General features: G+C 41.7%; 1 long non-coding RNA gene across 18 annotated transcripts; it reads right to left on the bottom strand.

Annotated features, from left to right (window-relative positions):
* Positions 1 to 17,093: 17,093 nt before the first annotated feature.
* On the bottom strand, positions 17,094 to 24,472 carry LOC127306722 (uncharacterized). Of its 18 annotated transcripts, none has more exons than XR_007854829.2 (12): positions 23,648 to 24,470; positions 23,364 to 23,525; positions 22,637 to 23,184; positions 21,852 to 22,000; positions 21,412 to 21,486; positions 20,157 to 20,954; positions 19,936 to 19,992; positions 19,675 to 19,750; positions 19,048 to 19,578; positions 18,442 to 18,857; positions 17,568 to 17,653; positions 17,094 to 17,362 (listed from the first exon to the last, which is right to left on the bottom strand). It is a non-coding gene; the product is annotated as an uncharacterized lncRNA (long non-coding RNA). The 18 variants fall into 18 exon arrangements; XR_007854836.2 differs by having other exon boundaries at positions 18,442 to 18,577; XR_007854833.2 differs by having other exon boundaries at positions 18,442 to 19,578; positions 22,637 to 22,708; positions 22,843 to 23,184.
* Positions 24,473 to 26,004: the final 1,532 nt, after the last annotated feature.

Here is a 26,004-nt window from a genome sequence, read left to right as displayed (position 1 = left end):
ACAGGCATAGTCGCCAAAAACTACATGGGGTTCTGTCTACTCCAACTAGTTAGTGATCACCACGGATCCAATATTATCGTGTTAGTACCAATTGTCTATCAACCTATGCTATCACCTACTAGCAGACACAAATTATAGCCTATCATCTTTCTATACGGGTGTTATTATATTTGCACCGTGTCATGCTTTTATGAACCATGTACTAGCACACACGTACTCTCGGAGATCGTTAATTAACTGAGGTGCGCACCTCCAAGTTAGGACAGTCCTTGGTAAACTAGTACTCTATGCTTGGCACTACAATTTGGACGTGGGGTAATGATACATCTACAGACTACAGTGTCTGCAATTGCGCAACGGTGCTGTAGCATTGTTACCTCTTCGTAAGATGTTCTTACTTAGCAAGGGTTTATCCATCGATTCGCCGAGGCAGTCAAAGTTCAACGCGCATAGTGCTCACCACACTGCATCCGAGGGTCATCGTCTGAACATTACCTGATCAGGGCCGTGCCTTCTTCACTTCATTCCAGTTTGTATCGCAGTAAAGTAAAGATGTCCTAGGCAGCTCCATCTTTTACAGCGATTAACTTCCAGTTACATTGAGGTGGCTGCAGCTGGTCAAGCAAGTTTCACCTCGAGGTAAAAAAAGAAAAACCGTACGTAAAAAAGGCACTGCCCTCGTGCAGGCCACGTACTAATGCGCATATACTTTGGCGCCCTTTTGCCCCTTGCGCTTTTGGCCTTGAATCTTATCCCAGCTTTCACCACAGATTGAGCCTCGCGCTTTAGGCTTTACCGCTTTTCGGCTCCAGCTTGGTGGTCTTTCTTTTTTTTACCTGATTCTCTTTATCTTTTCTGTATGTTTTTTCGACCGTAAAGTTGTGGCGAAAGTGTGCTTTGTTTGGGGTGGCCTTGGCAGCTTGCTATTCCGGGCGCTTGGACGTCGAAAACAAAAGTTTACTTCCCATGATAGGAGAGTAGCTCGCGACGGTGACCACACTAGCGAGTAGCACGCACGCACGATCGAACGCTCGCCTCGCCGGCGACAGCAACTTTGTAGTTAAAGGGTCTACGCTAGTGCTATCGCGGTTGTATTGGGATGCCCAGAACCATTAACAACTGGCCCTAGCAATTGGATCTCTCGCGCCTTTGTGCAATTTGTGCTAGTGGTGGTTATCAGGATTTTCACGTCGGCCGATGCAATTCACCGGAGCACCACGAAGCCACTCACCGGAGTCGCCGACCAACGGTTCCTCGGACGGAGGAACACGAAGGGGCTGTAAATTTTACGAAGAGGACAGGCGCTACGCTCCACACAAGCGGCACATCCGCAAGGATCCTGGGACGAAGCAAGCAGAGTGAACGTGCAGATAGATTGTGCTTTTGTTTGGACAGTTTCTTCTGCTGTGCACCGGCCGTTTGCTGAAATGCCAATCTGCCAAGGACAGAATTTCAGTGTGCATCTATGGCGGCTCTGCGCCATATCCAGAAGCCACTTGTAGCACTAGCTAAAGCACATGGAACGCCCTAGAGAAATTGGACGTACGCAGCCATGCCGATTTGTCTCGTCTCCTCCGATCTGTAGATCATGATGGTGGAGAGGTTGGTGGCTGACCGGCGGCCTTCCGGAGATTCTCTTCTTCCCGACCGGAGCATCTGGCGTGCAGCGGCCAGGAGAACATCTTGTCCGGCAGAAACACTGTGCCGCCTCCTGCGATCGCCGGGAGGTGGATGGTAGTAGAACTGTAGACGCATGGGATGAGGGCTCATGCGGGTGCACGCACACTGGGACTCATGTTCTAGTAGAACGTAGTAACAGTGTTGCCGTGCAATAACGGAAGGGAAAAGAATGGCTCAGATTTGCACGCGCGTTGGATCGCAACGAGGTTCATGTCATCCTATGATCATACTGGTATCATTGATGCATGGAATGCTGTAGAGGCGTGTGACTGTAAACCTTTTGAGGCATGCTTGGCTGCACTGTACATTTTTCACAGGACAAAGCTTTGATGACTTTTTCAGCAGTTTGAAACGCACGGAAAGATTCCAATGTGAAGGTGTAAATTATATACTCCCGCGTGTAAAATGTTTGAGAAACATGAGGTCCATCGGATATACAGTACTTCCGTGTGAAGATTTCAAGTAATGGAATCACTCATTGTGCCCGAATATCTCGGCAGGTTTTCTTTTTTGACATGATCTCGACAGGTTGTTTTGCAGAACAAGTTCGTGCATTGTCCTGTGCTTCCGGCCCGTCAAATAAACGACCACAATTTGGGCCATTGGAGAGCCCAAACAACGTTGGTGCAACAAACTGCGCTCCAATAGGGTAGGCAGGACGAGCAGGCATAATGGGCCCAGGAAACGGCTCAAACAAATGAGGGCCTGCCACCGGGAAAACCTATACACCGATCAGGCCGGGAAATCCTATTCATCAGCCCGCTGCGGGGCGTATTAACCCCCGCACGCGTGCGGCAGCTCGCGGGCCATGGCCCAATAACGCGGGATGGCTTGGTTCACACGGTTTAGGAAGTTTCGATGCGGTTTTTTTAGCTTTATTTCTATTTCGTTGGTTCTTTTCCTGTTCTGTCGGTTTATTTCTTTTCTATTTTCAATATTTTTGCATTTGAGTAAATTTCAAATTCGAGCAAATTTTGCTCAGATTCTAAATTTGGTCAAACTATTTTTGGCTCAGATTCGAAATTTGTTTAAATTATTGTTTGCTCAGATTTGAAATTTGTTCAAAATTATTTTTTTGGTCAGATTCAAATTTTGTTTAAATTCAAATTTTGCTCATATTAGGAATTTGAAATTTTGCTCAGATTCGAAATTTGTTCGAAATAATTTTTTGCTCACATTTGGATTTTGTTCAAATTAAAATTTTGCTGAGATTCGAAAAGTACGAAAAAGGTTTCAATTCTAGCATGTTGGGTGGCCGAACTCGGGTCTCGAAGAAACGAAACAGGGTTGGAACCGGTGGGCTACAACTCGCATCATGTACATCTAGAAAACAAGAAAGTACTAGTTCCTTTGCAGCTAGTGAACAAGCTAATGGGCCGGCTCACCTGGGATCGCCTGAATTTGTTCAAATTTTTAGAAAATTTAGATTCAAAATTTGTTCATATTCAGCAAAACATAAATGAAACAGCAGAAGAAAAAAAACGAAAGGAGAGAAAATATACTGGGCCGGCCCAGTACTCCCGTCTGGGGTTTGCTGTGAGTCCACTGACACCGACCAGCTCGGTGCATAGCACCTCCCCCTGCCACCGAGCTGGTGCTTCGAGTTCAGAGGACAGATTCTCTCTCTCTCTCTCTCGGTCAAAGATCTGTTATTTTTCACAAACAAATTGCCTGACATGACACAAAAATGTTTCATGCAGATACCTCTATCACGTCCATTTCAAGGTTCCCGAGTCTGTTTTTTATATGCTACCATCACATTCAGGTTTGTCTCACATGCTCACTCATATTCTAATTTTCAGATCTTCTTACCTCAAGTTGGATGATCTTCTGAGGCTGCGTGACCATCTGAGAAAACGGTGAACTAGCCAAATAGGAAATAAAGCCCCAACAATTATCGGCATGTTCTACCATTTCATAGTCCACAATGCTCATCTTGTTTAGTGAAACCATTGTCAACTGGTGTACACACATTACATCAGCGATCTGTGTTCATAGAAAGATAATGCTTATTGGTTTGTATTTTTTTTATCTCCTGCCTTACAATCTCTCTCTTTTTAGCAAATAAATTTATCATATAGCTTGGTATTCTTCACTACCATTCAGCTCTGGAAGAGTTTGTGTCTCCCAGTCTCATGGGTTGTTGTGACTAGATTGTTGGAGATATGCCCAAGAGACAATAATAAAATGGTTATTATAATATATCTTTGTGTTTATGATAATGTTTGCATACCATGCTATAATTGTATTAACCGAAACATTGATACATGTGTGTTATGTAAACAACAAGGAGTCCCTAGTAAGCCTCCTGTATAACTAGCTTGTTGATTAATAGATGATCATAGTTTCGTGACCATGAACATTGGATGTTATTAATAACAAGGTTATGTCATTATGTGAATGATGTAATGGACACACCCAATTAAGCATAGCATAAGATCACGTCATTAAGTTCATTTGCTATAAGCTTTCGATACATAGTTACCTAGTCCTTTCTACCATGAGATCATATAAATCACTTATGCCGGAAGGGTACATTGATTACATCAAACGCCACTGCGTAAATGGGTGGTTATAAAGGTGAGATTAGGTATTCGGAAAGTATGAGTTGAGGCATATGGATCAACAGTGGGATTTGTCCATCCCGATGACGGATAGATATACTCTGGGCCCTCTCGGTGGAATGTCGTCTAATTAGCTTGCAAGCATATGAATGGTTCATAAGAGACCACATACCACGGTACGAGTAAAGAGTACTTGTCAAGAGACGAGGTTGAACGAGGTATAGAGATACCTATGATCAAACCTCGGACAAGTAAAATATCGCGTGACAAAGAGAATCGGTATCGTATGTAAATGGTTCATTCGATCACTAAGTCATCGTTGAATATGTGGGAGCCCTTATGGATCTCCAGATCTCGCTATTGGTTATTGGTCGGAGAGAAGTCTCAACCATGTCTGCATAGTTCACGAACCGTAGGGTGACACACTTAAGGTTTGATGTCGTTTAAGTAGATATGGAATATGGAATGGAGTTCGAAGTTTTGTTCGGAGTCTCGGATGGGATCCAGGACATCACGAGGAGTTCCGGAATGGTCCGGAGAATAAGATTCATATATAGGAAGTCACTTTCCAAGTTTGAAAATAATCCGGTGCATTTATGGAAGGTTCTAGAAATGTCCGGAAGAAATCACCATGGAAAGTGGAGTCCCGGAGGGACTCCACCTTGCATGGCCAGCCAAACCCTAAGGGGGAGGAGTCCCAGGTGAGCTCCACCTTGGTGGCCGGCCAACCCCCCTCCAAGGAAGGGTGGGAGCCCCACCTTGAGTAGGACTCCCACCTTGGGTAGGTTTCGTACCTATGGTTGGTTTTGGTTTCGGGTCTTATTCGAAGACTTGGATACCAACACTTGGAGATTTCCACCTATATAATGAGAAGCAAGGGGAGGGGGCCGGCCACCTTAAGCCACTCTTGGCCGCACCACCTAGGGCCCCCATGGCCGGTGCCCTACCCCCTCTCTCTCCCCAAACCCTAACGCCCCTCCTCCACATACTACTCCCGCAGCGCATAGGCGAAGCCCTGCCGGAGTTCTCCACAACCACCGCCACCACACCGTCGTGCTGCCGGGATTCCGAGGAGGATCTACTACTTCCGCTGCCCGCTGGAACGGGGAGGAGGACATCGTCTTCATCAACACCGTACGTGTGACCGAGTACGGAGGTGCTGCCCGATTGTGGCACCGTCAAGATCTTCTACGCGCTTTTGCAAGCGGTCAAGATCTTCTACGCACTTTTGCAAGCGGCAAGTGATCAACTACATCCACCACGAGATCTAATCTCGTTAGGCTTTGGAAATCTTCGAGGGTTAGTCTCATGATCTTCTCGTTGCTACCGTCTACTAGATTAGATCTTGGCTTGTGTTTTCGTTCTTGCGGTAGGAAATTTTTTGTTTTCTATGCTATGAATCCCATCAGTGGTATCAGAGCCGTGTCTATGCATAGATTGGTTGCACGAGTAGAACACAATTGTTTTGTGGGCGTTGATGCTTTGTTGTCCTTAGTTCGTGTACTTTGCATCTTGCGGCATGGTGGGATGAAGCGGCTCGGGCTAACTTTACATGACCGCGTTCATGAGACTTGCTCCACGTTCGACATGCAACTTGTATTGCATAAGTGGCTTTGCGGGTGTCTGTCTCTCCCACCATAGTGAAGATTCAATTTACTCTTTCTATTGACAACACTAGTATCACCGTTGTGGTTCATGTTCGTAGGTAGATTGGATCTTACTCGAAAACCCTAAACCACGTAAAATATGCAAACCAAATTAGAGGCGTCTAACTTGTTTTTGCAGGGTTTGGTGATGTGATATGGCCATGATGTGATGATGAATATGTATGAGATGATCATTATTGTATTGTGGCAACCGGCAGGAGCCTTATGGTTGTCTTTATATTTCATGTTGTAGTATTGTTTCAAAGTAGTTGTAATAGTTGCTACACACGGTGAACAACCATGAAGACGGCGCCATGGACCTTGGAGATCATGCCCGTTGATGATGGATATCATGCCCGTTGATGATGGAGATCATGTCCGTGCTTTGGAGATGAAGATCAAAGGCGCAAAGACTAAAGGGCCATATCGTATCACATATGAATTGCATGTGATGTTAATCCTTTATGCATCTTATTTTGCTTAGATCGCGACGGTAGCATTATAAGATGATCCCTCACATTAATATCAAGATAATAAAGTGTTCTCCCCTCGTATGCACCGTTGCTACAGTTCGTCGTTTCGAAGCATCTCGTGATGATCGGATGTGATAGACTCTACGTTCACATACAACGGGTGTAAGCCATGTTTACACACGCGGAATACTTGGGTTTGCTTGACGAGCCTAGCATGTACAGACATGGCCTCGGGACAACGGAAACCGAAAGGTTGAACACGAGTCATATGGATGATATGATCAACATGTTGATGTTCACCATTGAAGCTACATCATCTCACGTGATGATCGGTTTTGGTGTAGTGGATGTGGATCGTGTACCACTTAACAACTATGAGGGATGTTGTATTAAGTGGGAGTTCATTAGTAATTAGATTAAAATATGAACTAATTATCATAAACATAGTCTGAGTAGTATTTTGAATTTATTTTGTAGTATTGGCATCCGTATTCTACCATGCGCTAGTCTTGTAATTGAGATAGAAATACTGTTAAAATCCGACAAGAAACTTTACGGACTAGTACCGTATTGTTGAAGAATCAAGAAAATATTAAATCCTATTGCAAACTTTTAGTAAACCTCACATTGCTGATTCAAAGAACAATGGTTTCAATTAGTACTTAAAATCATCTTGTCTCCATGAAACTTGATGTTCAAATCCGTTTGAAAAGTAAGGAGCTGAAAAGTTTGTTTTCAGAAAGAAGCGAGGTATGAGATATATGCGATATCTAAGACCTTACTGCAAGATGATAGAATATAATCTAGTGAGACTACATAAACTCATAAGTTTTATGGGAATGTACGAAGGTTGAAGACGCCAGGCGTCCCAATCCTCCAACTATTGGGGCACTAACGATATTCGCATATCCATGAAGTGATCGTCCTTAGTATGCACCATTGCTAAGACTCGTCGTTTCGAAGCATCACGTGATGATCGGGTGTTATAGATTCTACGTGTGCATACAACGGGTGCAAGCCAGATTTGCACATGCGAATACTGAGGTTAAACTTTACGAGCCTAGCATGTACAGACATGGTCTCGGTAAGTCGTCATGATATGATGGATAAAATTATGAGTGAAATTGTTCATCATATTACAAAGTTACTAATAGTGAAATCTGGAACACTTGTCATATGATGATCAACTTCAAAGTAAGAACCTCAAGGTTATTGGTATTTGACCAACAAACCTAGAAGTTAATGATGTTGAAGTGTTTTTCTGAATAATGAGGAAATCTAAAAGATAAACTACAAAAGATATTTTGGCAGAAAGAAAAGAAAAGACTAGAAAGTCTAGCTCAGGTGTATATAAATGATATACATGTTATGGTTGTATTCCTATTTTGTCACACAATGAAATTCTTGGGTATTTGTACCATATTGGTTGGTACGAAGTGTCATACAAAACAACGCAATACAAGAATACAATGGCCTAAGTGACTGACAAGGAATATGATAGGAATGCACGTCTGGAACAAAAATAAAGTGTTATTATGTTCATCGTTGGCATTCTATCTAGCCCTTAGAATTTATAACAAAGAACTTAATAATTGTTATTTTGCTCTGGTCAAATGAAAACAATGAGTTTTTTAAATTATGACATTACTCCATGTATGATGGATAAGTTATTATAAATCTTAATGGTGAAACACACATATATAACACTGACGCTAAAATGCCATAAGGCAAATGATTTGAATTCCACTTATTTGTGAAACCTCCATTTAGGTCATGTTAGAGAGGAACGCATGAAGGAACTCCATGCAAATGGATTTTTGGAGTCATTCGATTTTTGAATCGTTTGACGCTTGCAAATCTTTTCTAAAGAGAATGACTGAAATACCGTTCATAGGCTAAGATTTGAACGGGCAACTAACTTAGTGGAGACATACATGATGATATATGTGGTTCACTAGGCATAGTTGTGTGCGGGAGATTCTTCTACTTCATGAAAACTTACACCAATGAATTGAGTATATATATGTGGATATATTCGATAAGGAAGAAGTTTGAAACATTTGAATAGATTCAAATAAATTTTAGCATGAAGTGGAAATCATCATAATAGAAAAGTCAAATATCTATGATTGGATCATAGTGGAAATATTTGAATTACGAATTTTAGCGAACATCCAAGAGAGTTATGAAGTTGTTCTACAACTCACGTTTCTTGGAGTACCATAATGATGATGGAGTATCCGAGAGATGTATCCAAACCTTGTTGGGTCAATGATGAGATAAAATATTGAAGCCATTATATTTTTATGGATTATGCTTTAGAGACTCCCGCTTTTAAACTGAATAGAGCATCATCATGATCCGTTGAAATGACACCATACGAGTTATGGCATGGGTATGAACCCTAATAGTCCTTTCTTAAATTTTGGTATGCATAGCATAAGGTAAATAAGTTTACAACCAAAATCGGATGAATGTCTTTGTTGGTTATCCCAAAGAATTAATTGGGAATTCTTTCCACCATGGAAACAAAGACAAAAGTGTTTGTCGATGTTTCTTACTTATTTCCAAGAAATTGTTTCTAGCGAAGTATTTGAGTGGGAGGACAATAGAACTTGATAAGATTTAGGAATCTGAGCATAATGATCAGAGTAGCGCAGCATCGGAATTGGTTCCGGAAGCGGCCACGACGATCATGGCTCCCATGACTACAAAGTGTTTTTAGCCATGGAGATCGAAGTACATATTGAGCCTTGTAGGTATGGTTTACTTTGTGATCAAATAAATGATTTGTGGACAAAGGATTGATTTTGAACAATGATAAACCAACTACAAACAAAGAAGTTATGATGGGCCCTGACTCCGTTAAAATGGCTATGAGCCATGAAATCCAAGATAGGTGAATACTTTTTGAAAGTAAATTGATCTATAAAATTGATGGACTTGGATGGAATATCCTTGAATAAGCTCGACTTGTCGAAAAGTTGTTTACGACAAAGTTCAAAGAGTTGACTACGATAAGATTAGATCTTCCATAGCAATGCTTATAGTCTATGTGGATTATTCTAGTAATCGCTGCATATTTCTTTTATGAGATATGCTAGTAGGATGGCAAAATACATTACTTAACAGAACTATATATTAAAGGTGTATACAAGATACAAATCAAGAGTTTTGCTAGTCCGTGAAATACTAGATAGGTATACGAACTTCAATTGGATGAAGTGAGTATCACGGAGCTAGAATCTTCACCGGATGAAATAGTCAAAGAGTTTTTGATTTCATCAGAAACGATGAAGATGCTTGCATTTGGAAGAAATTAAGTGGGAGCGCTGAGACATATTTATAATACTTTATGTAGATGACATATAGTTGGTTATAAATGATGTAATTATATACTTGATTAAAAGGTTTCATTGAGAATTAACTTCAATGAAAGGATATTGACTGAAACATATTTAGTGTCAATATCTACGAAGATAGATTGAAACACATAATAAGTTTAAGTCAAAGTACATAGAATGGATATTGAAGTAGTTCAATATAGAAATATTAAGAAGGTGTTCTTTTCATGCGAAGGTTTAACAAGACTTGAGTGTATTTGACACTCGATGAGTAAAAACACACGAGTGATTTTAGATCACGAATAATATGTACAAAATCAGATGTCCTATGCTCTAAAAGGTTAGGAGCATATACCAGAATGATTCATGTGATGATCATTGAACAAACAGTAAGAATATCCCTGTGTGCTTTAGAAGAACCAAGGATATATATATAGTTTTATATGGGGTAATGACAAACAAATCGATGTAAGGTGTTGCACCGATATTTGTTTGGTCACATATAAGAATTAATTTCAAATCTCAATTAGGCTAAGTGTTATTAAAAAGGTAGCACAATGCTAGATTTAGAAGAGTTCTAAATATTGTGACGGATTCTACAATAGAAGGCAGAGTATGCCATTGTTTTGACAATGATTGAGGATGTTTAAGTCGAGGAGTTCTTTGAGAACTTGGTGTAGTTCTGATAGTGTCAGAACTTTGAAGATATATTGTGTGTGACAATATTAGTGACATATTTCAGACCGCGGAATTAAGATTCCACCAGAAGACCAGACATATTTAATGCCGACTCATTTGGAAAATGAGTGATGCGTGAAGACGCAAATGAATTGCAAAATACATACGTTTCTAAGTGTGCCAGAACCGTTGACTAAAACCTCTCCCGTGAGCAAAACATGATAAAGCACCAGAAGGCCAAGGTGTTATATCTTTACAAATATAAACTAGATTATTGACTCTAGTGCAAGTGGGAGACTGTTGGAGATATGCCCAAGAGGCAATAATAAAATGGTTATTATAATATATCTTTGTGTTTATGATAATGTTTGCATACCATGCTATAATTGTATTAACCGAAACATTGATACATGTGTGTTATGTAAACAACACGGAGTCCCTAGTAAGCCTTTTGTATAACTAGCTTGTTGATTAATAGATGATCATAGTTTCATGATCATGAACATTGGATGTTATTAATAACAAGGTTATGTCATTATGCGAATGATGTAATGGACACACCCAATTAAGCATAGCATAAGATCACGTCATTAAGTTCATTTGCTATAAGCTTTCGATACATAGTTACCTAGTCCTTTCGACCATGAGATCATATAAATCACTTATGCCGGAAGGGTACTTTGATTACATCAAACGCCACTGCGTAAATGGGTGGTTATAAAGGTGGGATTAGGTATTCGGAAAGTATGAGTTGAGGCATATGGATCAACAGTGGGATTTGTCCATCCCGATGACGGATAGATATACTCTGGGCCCTCTCGGTGGAATGTCGTCTAATTAGCTTGCAAGCATATGAATGGTTCATAAGAGACCACATACCACGGTACGAGTAAAGAGTACTTGTAAGGAGACGAGGTTGAACGAGGTATAGAGATACCGATGATCAAACCTCGGACAAGTAAAATATCGCGTGACAAAGGGAATCGGTATCGTATGTAAATGGTTCATTCGATCACTAAGTCGTCGTTGAATATGTGGGAGCCATTATGGATCTCCAGATCCCACTATTGGTTATTGGTCGGAGAGAAGTCTCAACCATGTCTGCATAGTTCACGAACCGTAGGGTGACACACTTAAGGTTTGATGTCGTTTAAGTAGATATGGAATATGGAATGGAGTTCGAAGTTTTGTTCGGAGTCTCGGATGGGATCCAGGACATCACGAGGAGTTCCGGAATGGTCCGGAGAATAAGATTCATATATAGGAAGTCACTTTCCAATTTTGGAAATGATCCGGTGCATTTATGGAAGGTTCTAGAAGGTTCTAGGAAAGTCCGGAAGAAATCACCATGGAAAGTGGAGTCCCGGACCTTGCATGGCCGGCCAAACCCTAAGGGGGAGGAGTCCCAGGTGAGCTCCACCTTGGTGGCCGGCCAACCCCCCTCCAAGGAAGGGTGGGAGTCCCACCTTGAGTAGGACTCCCACCTTGGGTAGGTTTCGTACCTATGGTAAGTTTTGGTTTCGGGTCTTATTCGAAGACTTGGATACCAACACTTGGAGATTTCCACCTATATAATGAGGAGCAAGGGGAGGGGGCCGGCCACCTTAAGCCACTCTTGGCCGCACCACCTAGGGCCCCCATGGCCGGCGCCCTACCCCCTCTCTCTCTCCAAACCCTAGCGCCCCTCCTCCACATACTACTCCCGCAGCGCATAGGCGAAGCCCTGCCGGAGTTCTCCACCACCACCGCCACCACGCCGTCGTGCAGCCGGGATTCCAAGGAGGATCTACTACTTCCGCTGCCCGCTGGAACGGGGAGGAGGACGTCGTCTTCATCAACACCGTACGTGTGACCGAGTACGGAGATGCTGCCCGATTGTGGCACCGTCAAGATCTTCTACACGCTTTTGCAAGCGGTCAAGATCTTCTACGCGCCTTTGCAAGCGGCAAGTGATCGACTACATCCACCACGAGATCTAATCTCGTTAGGCTTTGGAAATCTTCGAGGGTTAATCTCATGATCTTCTCGTTGCTACCGTCTACTAGATTAGATCTTGGCTTGTGTTTTCGTTCTTGCGGTAGGAATTTTTTTGTTTTCTATGCTAAGAATCCATCATAGATTTGACAGGAGGAAGATATATTATGTAAATGGATCCAACATCATAGGCACGTGAAGATTCAAGGCTGTCTTTTTTTTTCCTTTCAGCAATTCTGAAGTGAATTACCTGCGGTGTTTAGCTTTGTCAAGATTCTTTAATTTTCCAAGATTGTGATTTGGGTAGAACAAGTAATTCTTTTGTCACTTCCACGGCAACTTTATTTTAGCTGTCAGATCGGCTCAGGATTTAGTTTCCATCTTGTAGCTTATCGAACAATTTAGCTTCGGCCAATTGGGTGTCTTTTCCTCATTTCATGTCTTCTTTGTTTTGTTTCCGAGTTGCAGGTCTCGTGGCGTTGGGTTGGTTTTGTTGCACACGAATAGTATGATATCCTCATCTCATGCTTCCGATTTTCGAGTAATATACATTCACGATTTAGTTCACTTCCATGTTTTTTTCGAGTGGGTGCAATAATTTCTCAATGGGAGTGGTTTTATTTTCAAATATAGGCTGACTAGTGAGGCCATGCCTACATCATCTATCTAATATCGCGCACAAAACTTAAATAAGTGATAACAACAAAAGAACGGCGCAAAGCCCGCAAGGTCCTTCTAGTAGTAAAGATATTTGGTAAAAAATATAACAAGAGGCGACATGTTATTTTTAGACATGCGATATTGTATTCACTTGAAGATTTTTTAATTATATTTATCATTTGAAATAATTTTCCGGAATCCTTGCAACAACTAGTTTGCTTCCAACACAACTGCTCCCCATTTAGTTATTTAACAAATTTGCCTATTTATGTCATGTAAGTCAAGATTAGTTTCAATATATCTGCTCCTTCATCGTCAATTAGGTGCTCCGCAGAATTTTTGAACGACTATTCAAGGCAGTAGCATCTAAATATCGCGAATGTCACGCTTAATACTTGATTATGATACAAGTTTCAAACCCGTATGTGATGAAGTAATTGTTTGGGATCGAAAAATAAATAGAAAAACTGGCCAAGACAAAATCAATCATATATCGACCCAGTGCAGTCAAAACCTTATTGTGTGGGGCAAGTCGTGGAAAAAAAATCAGCAATTTCCAATTACATTTCTCTTGACCACGGTTTGCTTCCATCGTACGTGTTTTATCCTGTTTCACTTGCAAAACAGGACAGTTAGCTCTGACCGGTCTCTCCCAATTTTTTTTCCTGCAAATAAACCCCCTCTCACCAACCTTTTGTCGCTTGCGGTATCTTTTGTATCTTTTGAACCGCGGAAAACTAAGTATGTGCTCCTCTATTAGACGGCAAAACTATAATTTAATTATACTGATTTTTCTTAATTTTTAGTAACTTAGTCTCTAACTATATAATCTTAATTAGTAGAAGCTAATGTAGTACATAGCTAAACTAACAATACAATATGTATGGGACTAAATATTAAGTTACACCATTTTTTCATTTAATTTACCGCCAATGGTGGAAATGCACTTGCACTATACTTATAGCATATTTTGAGAGAGAATTTGCGTTTTGTTTTCATTTTAGATGCTCTTCCAAATCTTTGGTTGAGCCAATTATTCTAAATCAGAGAAAAACAAACAACAAAATGCACATATCATGATTGATTACTTTATATCGCTTAGAGATTATAACAGATATCTTTAACGCTAACAAATGTTCGTGTTTGATTCTTTATATTGTGTATGATTAAATAGAATAATTTTCCAAAAAGTAAATTCTAGAGTATGCAAAATATATAACGAAGTCGTTTGGAAGCCAGGCTTTCATTTCGTTTGTACCATTTTGAAATGAATACATTTACATTGTAATTCCATAAATGAACACTTGTTTGGTTGCCACAGGAATTGCAAATGACAGCAGAATTCAATATTGAATTTGTAAATGGCTTCCATAGAGAAACACAAATGACAGGTCTCAGCTTAGAATTGTGTTTACCCATGGCATCATTTTGCTGGATTTTCTAAATGAAATGACGGTCCAATTCTGTGGCAACCAAACAGCCCACCCATAGAATTTTAAAATGAATTCCAGGATTTCAGGGCGATGGATACCAAACGACTTCTAAGCGTGGGGTTTGATCTCGAATCTTTTGAATTGCCCTTTTATTGTTGCTTCGGTTACATTGCACCGGAATAGCCATGTAATCAGGGTCGTGGACATGGCAGCCAGTCTTATCATGGGCAGCAGGGCTGCAGGCTGTGCGCCGTTTGCTGAAATGCCAACCTGCCATGCCGATGTAGGCATTGTAGGCAACTCGAAGACAGCATTTCCTTGGTCATCTATGGGGGGCCTGCACCATATCCACAGGCCACTTGTAGAACTAGATAGGCACACATTGGAATGGAACAACCTACAGAAATCGGACGCCGCCACCCCGTCTTGTCTCCTCCGATCTGCAGATCATGATGGGGGAGCCTTTGGTGGCTGACCGACGGCCTCCCGGAGATTCTGTTTTATCCGACTGGAGCATCAGGCGTACAGAACATCTTGTCCGGCGAAAAACTGTGCCGCCTCCCGCGATCGCCCCATCTGAAAGGAAACGGCTCAAACAAATGCGGAGCCTGCCCCTGCCGCCGAGCTTCTTCAGAGGACAAATTCTCTCTCTCGGTCAAAGATTTGTATTGCCACGCACAAATTGCCTGAGATGTCACGGAATGTTTCACGTAGATACTAGATACCTCTATCACGTCCATTTCAAGGTTCGAGGTCTATTGTTTTTCAATAATCCTAGAGCTACGGAAGGATTCTTACGAAAAAGACTTACGGGATTAGCTGGAGGAATTTGGTTGGTGCTAATCTGTTTGTCTCCCGTGAATCTAGGGATTGCAGTTTCTCTCCACTCTCCACGTAATCCCGTACGATGCATCCCGTAGCAATATGCCCGTAGATGTAGCAATATGTAGCATTGCTGCCGGCCGGGTTCCCTACATGTCCGACGGTGTGGCGGTGTTGCTGGGGCTTGCTCTGGCACCAGCGCTGTTGTTGGCTCGTGCATGTCCACGTATGGCATGCGCCACACCTTGACCGACCCGTCGAGGATTCGAGGCTTCCGTTGTATACCACGAAATGCGAATCGCCGCTTGAACTGGCTGGCTCCTCCTCGTCCCTAGCGGTGCACTTCACCGGTCCGGTGTGCCTGTCAAGAGCGCCGAAACTGACGTGCTATCTCCCGTCGCGCTGCTAGATGCAGAGTGTCCGGTCGGCTGAGCCGCTGGCGATCAAGTTTCCGGCTACCGCGAGGCACATCACCGTCATTTTTTGGCCCTTGAGGACACCGATGTACATATCTAGTGCCAGTAGGTGACCATCCCGTCTGACGAGCCGACGTACACGACGAGGCCTTCAGGTGACACGGTGATCGCGGTCACCGCGCTGTCGCCCTCCTTGAGCACCGTCTACATGTGCTTGGTCGCGCCGCCCTTCGCGGACATCTGCCGCCACCGCACCTTGATGGTCCCATTGGCCGATCCGGTGAACACGAGGTTGCGGACGAGCTGGTCGTCGGAGAAGTGCAGGCCCAGGTTGAGCGACACTAGCTTGTAGTTTTTGTCGAGCACCATGGGCGTGCTGAGGTCGATCTGAGCTGGCCTGTGTTGGCCGGGCACAACGCCTCCAGCAACGTTTGGTACGCCGGGCTGATGATGTCGCTCGCCAACGTCTCCCGGTTCCGAAAGGGGCGTCGGATAGGACCACCATCTCTTCAGCGTTCAGGTTCCTGTCCGCCGTCCGCGAACTCCTTGATGAGGATGTTCGCCGTCAGGTTCGTGTCTGGCGGCGTAAGCACGTGTGGTCCCATTACAGACGCTCGTCATGGCGGTCGGCCGGGACCTGGTAGACGATGTTGCTGCCGGTGGGTTTATGCTGTCACGTGCGGCCAAGGCGAGCATGTCGGCGTAGGACACGGTGCCCAGGCAGCTCTTCTCTAGTGGCGGCAGGCTCCGGCCGTCTATCAGCTAGCAGGTGGGCATTAACCATTAGTCAGACTGTCATGGGCCAGGGAGGCCTTTTGCGTCAAGGCCCTTCTACAGCCTGTCTACGAGATTTTTTCTTTCGGTGCCGATTTACACGAGCGGTATGAATCATACCTACTAGATTTTGATGTGCGCCTTGGCGCACGGCCCCGTATGAATTGTCTATACAAAGATATCTTCTCGATTTTCTTATTTCGTTACTTGCACATCTATCTGTGATCGTAATGTTTAACTGTATTTATGCACAGCGTTTTAGTAAGTTTGAAATAATTTGTCTTGTGTCGTTCCTATGTAGGTTCGATGGGAGGAATTAAAGCAAAAAAAACATTTAGGCCGACGTTTTTTTTAAAGCAGACGCAGAAAACAGAGGGTTCGTTCACGTGACGTGGCGAGGGAGCGGAGGGGTCGGCGCATTTAGATGTGCACCTTGGCGCACGATCCCGTGGATCTCGTGCAAATATGTATTTTTTATAACAATGATAAAATTAACTGCTAATATAATAATACATTTTTTAGGTTTTATAAAAATATTTTTAGTAGAATTAAATTACAAACATAGCAGCCCATCTTTCGCATTGATAAATATTTTGTAAAACGCTTTATAATACTCTTAGAGAACAACAGAGGCAGTGGCGTTAACCTGATTACCGGGACCAGCACAAAATAGCACATATTAGTCCAACCAACCAGATAACACTTGGTGTTGCAAAAGAGATCAAACAACAAAATCGAATAGGCTATAAACAACCATACAGGTACTACAGAATGCACAACAATTTTAGAGATACAACCTTGGTTCTATCAGGTATTCGTTTTTATCTTCTAGCTCTTTAAGTTGAGCGTTATGGAAACACACCCTCTAGACCCAATCCTTTTCCGTCTAAATCACCTGCTGCAACGAAGCATAAAGCCAAATGTTAACGAAGTTAAATATGTACCCACAAATCTGTATAGCCAAAAAATCAAGGAACTATGGAACTATCTCAAAACGGAAAGAAAGTCTCGACATCCTCTTTTCTTATTGGTTCAAAAGAAGATATCAAAAATTGAAGCATTCGTAAATTTTATATTGGAAATAACAAACCCAAAGTACTTACCGAAAGGAATCGAATATCCTGCTACTCTAGAAATAGAGAACAACGGATGGAATTCAAGATGCGTTCATCTCCTTTCTTGAGAAAATCTACATTTTCTTGTATAAAACAGAAGGTGTTATGCAGCTAAGAATCCAGTGAAATAGGTGCTTCATTACATCATTGGTACAAACCATACAAAAAAACTCAAATGCCAACTTGCGGCATTCTAAAATGTGCTATCTGAAACTAAATGGAAGTCTTTCTTTCCCTGAACAAAGAAATCCAAATGGCAGCTACATGTGTCTTTTATACTTTCTGAAGTTATGGAGTAAAGGAAGATAATAAGCAAAAAATGACAAATTGAAGTTCCCGAAGAAGTGTTTCAAGCACAACTTTAGAACTTGAAGAAATAGTTGGTCGCCTAGTTGCCCGGCCGAATGCTTTGAACTAAAGTGCAAAGGCCAGGAGAATTAAGCCTCTAGTGTTGCATCACTGAATCACAATACATGACTACCCTTTACCCCTGTTTTTTTTCTTATAGAAGCAAAACATCGTTATGTGAAATAGAAAACATTATCTAACCTAGTAAAGTGGAAAATACATATTTATCTTTTTTCTTCATGATCAAAAAGTAGGCCCAGCATTTCCTGAGACGAAGAAGGCATCACCACCTAATCCCCTATTAGAATTACCGGTTGTAGATAAAATAATATTCATGAGTTACTACTGCAAAGGAAAAGAAGATGTCTAATAATTTATACTTAACTGATCATATGCCCATTCGAGGCTACAGGGGAAATTAAAAGTATCACGTTATAATTTACACTTAATTGGTCATATGCTCATTCAATACTATATAGAAAACTTAGCGCTCAACAAATCATGTAGTACTCACCTTCTATTGTGTGGCAGACAAATTTTCCCGATGCTTCATTTGTCATCCACAATTAGATGGTTGTCCCAGTATGCAACACCATAGAACCCCAACATTATCAGCTATCCTCTCTCGCTAATGACAGAAGCTACAAATCCTGAGTCAACAATGGCATCAACCACTTTCGTGCAAAAATAAAAAATCTGCAGTCAAGTGATTTTTATCCTTCAAAATATATAGTAAATATGACATATATTGCGTGTAACTGGAACAAAGAAAAGACTCACAAATTTACTTTCTCGCATATGAATTCTGCGGGAAAGATTTTGGGTAGAGGAAATAAATAAATGGCGGTGGACTCACACCAGCAATTATTGCTTGATTAAAAATTCCAGTGTGGTATATTTAGTATTCCAAAATGATATCACTCAGTTGTTCTACAATATAAGCCGTTTTAGTATCAAAGTTAGGAAACCCAACAATAATAATAATAATAATGACTGCATATAATGAGGAAACTGTCTTGATAAACAGGAAATCAAAGAAATCATTTTTTTCTTCCAGCATACTAAAACTCGAGTGTAATAATAACAATCTTAACAGAATACCGTCGAAATGTAAATTTACCTGGAATGATGAATAATAAAACATGGACGAACAGGTATGTTGTAAAGCTCATCTTTTTATTAAAATAATCACATGAGAAGGCAAATAGCAAGCAAGGCAGAGTGGACGAATATTTGGGTTCATCTCTTGGATTTCTCGCCATCACTGCTGCTCCTTCTTGCGGACTACTACAAGGCAGAAAATGAGTATACAGAGCAAGCTAGCACCTATTTGTGAAGAGAAGGGCAAACAGAGTATATAATACCAAACATATTTGTGAAGAGAAGGGCAAAATGAGTATATAATACAAACAGAGTATATCCCATGAGCTTGTTACTGAAGCCAAAATTGAACATCAAAAATAACATAGTACATATTTGTGAAGAGAAGGGCAAAATGTAATACCAAACATACTTTCTGCCTAGTCGATGAAATTGGTGCCTTCCAAAGGATTGCCACAACAATATTGCTCCCTGCAACAAGATTACATCAACCATGCGATGTATTGTTGTCACACTCTAAAAAAACCAAAATAGCAGTGGCTGCATATTTCTGCAGAGAGGATTTAAGAAAATCAAAAAATTACTACGCGGTGAAGCAAAGATGTGAAATCTAATTAGAAATGAGCGCAGTTCTTGAGAGACTCACTTTGGAAGTCTTATTGCCGTGACCACTGTAAATTCCAGGGAAATAGAGGGGATGCCCCAGATTGGTATGAATAGTTCTGGGATCATGAATGATATTAGAAGTTCAATCAAATCTATTTTAACTTGAACAGCAAAGGAGTACGCAGAGAAGCAAAAAATGGCAGAAGTAAAGAGAAAAGTAGAAGGGCTAATATTGTTATAACATATCTCGCATAAAGTAGGTGAAACAAAGGGGAAAAGCTAATGAAGAAAGAAAACTCACTTGCCACCTAGATGCAGGCACATATGCTGAAAGTTTTCATTCCTGATTGGAGGACATCTGTTAGGAGCACGGGACAAAAATAAAATAATTGAAGTTTACAAAAATTGCCTTCTAGTGAGATCATACTGGTTACTAATAAAATTCGCAACGAAAATGAAATAAAACCTATATGACAATGCCTCTGAACCATACTGACTACTAAGAAATTTTCACAAGCTTACCAAATTTTTCCAAAACTCTTAATATATTATAACAACACCTGGCTGCAGCCTGAAAGTGCTCAGCATCAGCAAACATACATGCTTCCAGTGAAATCTGTGAGTAGGGAACATAAATAGAAAAAAGGTAATTAGTACATATCATGTGAATGCTACAAAATAGGGTTAAATACAAAATAAACATTGTTAGGTATATGAGGCCATCAAGGTAAAGACCGACGAAAAATTCTCTACCAGCATCTGTGCAATTAGTACACCAAGAAATTGAGAAAAAAAGTCAAGGAAAATAAATCAGATTGGAAGCCTGACCATTATTGTAGTTTGAGTGTCACAACAAAACAGGAAAATGGAGAATGAAACCAGAACTTATTCCAGATCATGGCCCAAGAAACAACATCAAAATCATACATAATTTCTTAAGACAAAGAACATATTTCATTCTACAGTCTAATCCACCAGCTGATAAAAATAATAGTATGTTCAAGCCGATCACCAGAATGTGAAATAACTGAAGTTGACAATAGTAAATTAGGATAATGATACAAACAAATCAATAGCTCAAGAGTTCAGATACATGAGATAGATCAAATAGTAGTATTCGAAACATCGTGCCATCATAAAGAAAATCTAAGGTCTTCCCACAAAATAATCGGACAAAACAAAAAGAGCACAGAAAGATAATACTGATAATTTAATCAAATAACAAAGAATCTAAAAGTCCACAGATCGGACATTCAGCCATTGGATTCGTCGGCATAATCAAGTTCCTTTGAACTTTTCATTTGTTAGCCTGCTTCATCCCTGCAACAACAGATGCATGAAAATCTTTCATTAACCATCCAAGTACTGAAAACACTAAATGGTGAACAATTACAAAACCAGTAACCATATAAGATACTATGCGTGGTTAGCCATCTCCATGCTGAGAAAGAGCCTTAGTAAATGTAGGAAAAGAAGGAATAAAGGTATTTTTTACAGGCTGGGTTCTTCTATTGTCTAAATGTGTGGATTTTCTGTGCAGCTTGTTCAACCGGAACAGAACTAAACCCAGCTAGAAGGAGAGGAGACGAGCCCTCTCTCCCTATAGTACTTTGTATCCTCCACGCAGCATGACCAAGCATTGGTACAATGTATTATGGAGGTTTCGTTTTCATCTGACCAAGCACACACACGCATGGTTCATTGGATCTACCGATGCAACCGTACGCGGCCGACCTCAAAGAACCGTACAGAGGAGGATGGAACAGAGGGCACTCACCGCAGTAGAGGCGAGGAGGGACCAAACAGAAGCAGCCGCCTCGACCACAGGCGGCACTCCCAGCTAGACGACGACCTGCAAAGGAAGAAAAAAGGTGAAAGAAAACCACATCAGGCCTAAGATGCGAAGGTAAAAACGTAGGGAAGAACAAAAAGAAGTACCCAGGGCAAAGAAGAAAATTCAGAAAACAGAAGGAGCAAATCTAGGAAATCAACACACTATCAACCATACATGAAAACAAATCTACGAATATTTACTGGTAGCTAACACAAATCATTGGCCTTACAGTTATAAGGAAATGAATGGTGACCGTTTATTGGTAGCTAACACAGATCATTGGCAGGTCAAATCACCATGTTAAACTTTCCAGAAACATAGCTCTTATGCACAAACGGTTAGAAATTATTAATTAGTAAGCTAACTTCGCACATGAACTTTACCAGAAAGAGTTAGAAACTTTCCAGAATCTTCTTCACTAAATCAGCGACACACGTCCGCTGATCCTTATGGTTGCACTACCGCCGCCCCGCAACCGTCAGTCCTCACCACATCGATATGCATCCTCCCTGATCTGCCATTCTCTTCAGCACTGCAATAAAACCAGTGTGCAAAGATTTGAAATAATCACAGCTCGTACACCAAAACCCCTGAAATCTTCTACTAAACACAGTGTGCAAACCAATTCTATAAAATAAGAAATATATATGAGATGACTTCTTTGTTACCAAAAATAATGGCAGACGATTTATGAGCATACTGAAATTTATATGTACGCAGGTAGAAGTAAGAAGTCTAAAGCATTTGAAAATAAATATATGAACTAATAAAGAAGAAATCAATTATCAGTACCTTCTAAAAAATTGTTATTAGTAAAAGAAACCAGCCTACTGGAAAATATATTGTCTGATTTTTCTAAATAGCCCGTGATTCAGAAGCAAAACAGAAATTTGTCTATATCCATATGCCAGTAGAAGTGACATGCCTGAAGCACACCGCAACCTGAAGTGCTACTTTTTATACTATATAGTCACATAAGAAAGCTATAAGAACAAAACACCTCTACGTACTATATTGTCAATCCCAACATGTTTTATAGCTCAATTCCATTATTAGGTTGCTCTGCTGTATGCACGAAAGTGGGGGAAAACACGCTTTGAATCCTCCTGCGCCAAGCATTGTTAAGGCCACAACCTTCAGAACATCTAATTCAAGAGCAGATGCTTACCCTCAAACAGAATACGGTATGAATCAATGGCTTCTCTCCTAGGCATTATTTGCTTGCCTGTCTTCTGTGAATCTAAACAGATTTTAGAAAGTTGACTTCAAATCTTAAAAATTAGTCTAGAAATGAACCCTATGAATAAGATGGAAAGTAAAAATCAACAAAAGTTAGTCCAATAACCAATGGTAGATGTGTTAACGTGTACATACATCTGTACAAATCCAAAACCATAATGAAGAAAAATAAAACAGCCACAACTTGACGTGTACATATAGTAGCTGTCTTAAACCTCCATCTATTCAGTCAAAAAGTGAAGTAGACAAAAGAGGAGAATTTTTGGAAACGCTATTCAATAAATACTCAAGCCACCTGAATACAGAAACAATGCCAACAATTACTATGGAATGTTTAGTGTTAAAACTTGAAATACTGGAAATACACTCAAATTACTCTGTATTCAGAAATCAAAACCATACATCAAATAAGAGATGTGGTAATAATTGCTCATTTCCTTCCTAGTCGATCTCCTCTTCCATCACCTGCAGTAATTCCTACAAGATGCGAAATGTTTTTCTTTAGCCATTTCATAGCAGGTTATGTACATAAGACCAAATTAAAGCATCAGATGCACTTGAAGTTGCACTACCAATATCAAATACCTTTTAGCTCAAATATTTTACACTGAGGATCTTTTCAAAGAAAAATAAACATAGTGCTAATAGTTATATACCAGAGTAAGGTTTAATGTGGTCGCTGATGTTGCTCTAGGTCTCTCCTTTCAAGCCATCCAACCATTGAAAATGAGGAAACCATCCACATAGCATCTCTTGAGGTATATACACCAGCACTTGAACATGCATGTTGTATATGCAACCAACGGACAGAGCAACACCTACAGCAAGAACACAGCAAGGTCACTGAATAAACTGTCAAGAAAATACAAAAGTGAGAAGTCAAGAAAACATGACGAATTGGACATCCGTAACTGAGAAGCGCAATCTATCAGAAGCTCACCACATTCAACATCATATCTTGCGGCACCCAACCCATATTTTCTCGCCGACCCCGGGCAAACGCGTTGCCAGCTGAAGTATTCTGCCCATCACACCTCTCAAAGAACCTAGCAAAAATAATTCTAGCTGTATTACACTGCTCAAAATTCTTATTGCTGCCCTTGCTGGCCAAGCTATTGATCGGCCCCAAAAGGCACAAGAAAATTGCAGGAGCTGAAAATATCCCCTACTTACCTTACCAGATCTAGACCACACAAAAAAAAATCACTTTTTCTACATAAATCAATTACAAAGAAAACTGATGCATATGCCACAGAAACACGTACAACCTATTACTAACTATTTCTCCATCTTTCTTGGTAAAAAGAGACAATCAACTTTTTGCAGCAACCTACAGAATCCAGTATTTCTAGATCCATGGATGTGCAAACACCATGGAGTAAAATTGCTCACGCAGAAGTAAGGAACCATGCCAAGCGAGCTAGGGTAGGGGTAGGAAGAAACCAGAAGGCAGAGCTTAAATGGAAATTCCACCAGGGGTGAGAGGGACGAGGTGGCATCTTGCTTGGCAGAGGACGAGGGTGGAGAGTCGCTGGCGCCCTGAACCTTGGCCGCCGGGAGCTACCTCCCACGGAACCACGGACGAGCAGAAAAGAGCAATCTCAAGAAGGAAAGAAAACCAAATCTTGGGGAAAAGAAATCGCAAGAAGAGGCCGAATCATGTGGCAGGAAATCAACTGAGGGCCAACCGATTCGCCCGCACGGAGATCAGGCAAACCGCTCGCTGAGGGGAAGGGGAAAAGGGACGGAGGTCTCGCTGTAGGAGGGGAAGGAGAAAAGGGAAGAAGGTCACCTCAAACAAGCTCACGGGCAGAAGCGCCGCCATGGAGCAACGCTGCGGGCGCCGACGTCGCCTTCGCCCAATCGCGCGCTCGCGCCGCCGTCATCGCCAGGCGCGGCGCTCGCCGCCGCTGTTGCCAGGCGCGCCTTCGCCGCCGCCGCCATCTTTAGCCGCGCGCTCGGCCCCGTTGCTCAGACGCGTGCTCGGTGCCGCCGCCGCTGCCGTGCCAGAGAACGAGAGAGGATTGGGGAGAAGATGGGTGTGAGGGATCGTGGTTGCTAGGGTTTGGAAAGGAGAGTGAGGGGATTGGGGGAGAACGGGCAGGGATAGGGATTGGGTGAGGACTCGCTCGCGAGTGGGGATTGGGGAGGCAGACGACCAAATCCTACCCGCAGTGACTGACATGCGGGCCCGAATGAAGGTGGGACCCACTTGCAGTCGGTGGCGGGTAAAAAACCACCATTGCATGGGGTTAGCTAGTGAGAGGAGGACCAAAGTAAACGGCTGAGATTTCCCAGATGGATTGATCCGACGGCTGAGAAGCTGAAATCGCTGTGAAGCCCCCATGGGGGGGCAGCTATTATACCTTCAGATAACGTTTCTAGCACCAGTATGAATTGTTTTGGTCCTTTGGATTCACCAAAGTTGATGGCTGCTATTCATTCGATGGTACCACAAAACGAACAATATTCCCAGCTCCAGGGGTACAACTCATGATAGTACGGAAGTTTGTGATCAGTCCGCACACGTCACGCAACCAAAACGAACCAACCTTGCCAGCAGACTGTGGCGATATGTTCTGATAATAGGCTTGCCAAGTCATCTGAGCCCACGGTGTTTCATCATGATTGAAAATTTTGAAAAGATGTTTCAGAAGCAGAGCATCATTTTGAATTTCTAGATTGATAACGCCTAGACCTCCTTTGTCTTTGGGCTTGCACACCATCTACCACGCCGCCAAAGAGTTGTGACGTTCCTTGTCCTTCTTAGCCCAAAGACAATGCCTTCTCCCTCGATCAATGGTTTTAATAATTGTCTTATTTAGCTTAAGCATGCACATGTAGAAAGTAGGAAGCGCCTGACAGAAGTGAATTTACGAAGTTTAATTCCCTCCATAGTTTAAAAACCGTGAGCATGCATTCAATCTTCTCTCGACACTGTCTGCAAGAGGAGCAAGATCCATCGAGTAGTTCCCAGGAGTAAACCTAAGTATGTGAAAAGCATTTTGCCCACCGAGCACCCAAAATAATGTGCAAGTGTAGTAGCATGGGTCTCATCAATGTCAACGGCTACTAGGCAAGATTTCTGAAAGTTCACCTCCAAGCCTGTGGCTAATTGGAAATTGTTCAAAGCCCGTTTTAGAACATCAAGATGATCAGATCGAGCTTCCATAAAAAGCAGTGTATCATCGGCGTACTGCACAATGGGAAAATCCTGCCCCTCAAATTTCACCGGCGGATCAATATGTCCACTATCACAGAGAGAATTGATGATAGTCGGAAGAAGATCTGCAGTAG

The sequence above is a fragment of the Lolium perenne genome, chromosome 6 (genome assembly GCF_019359855.2).
Source record: "Lolium perenne isolate Kyuss_39 chromosome 6, Kyuss_2.0, whole genome shotgun sequence".
NCBI lineage: Eukaryota > Viridiplantae > Streptophyta > Magnoliopsida > Poales > Poaceae > Lolium > Lolium perenne.
This window is presented reverse-complemented; position numbering and strand designations above follow the sequence as displayed.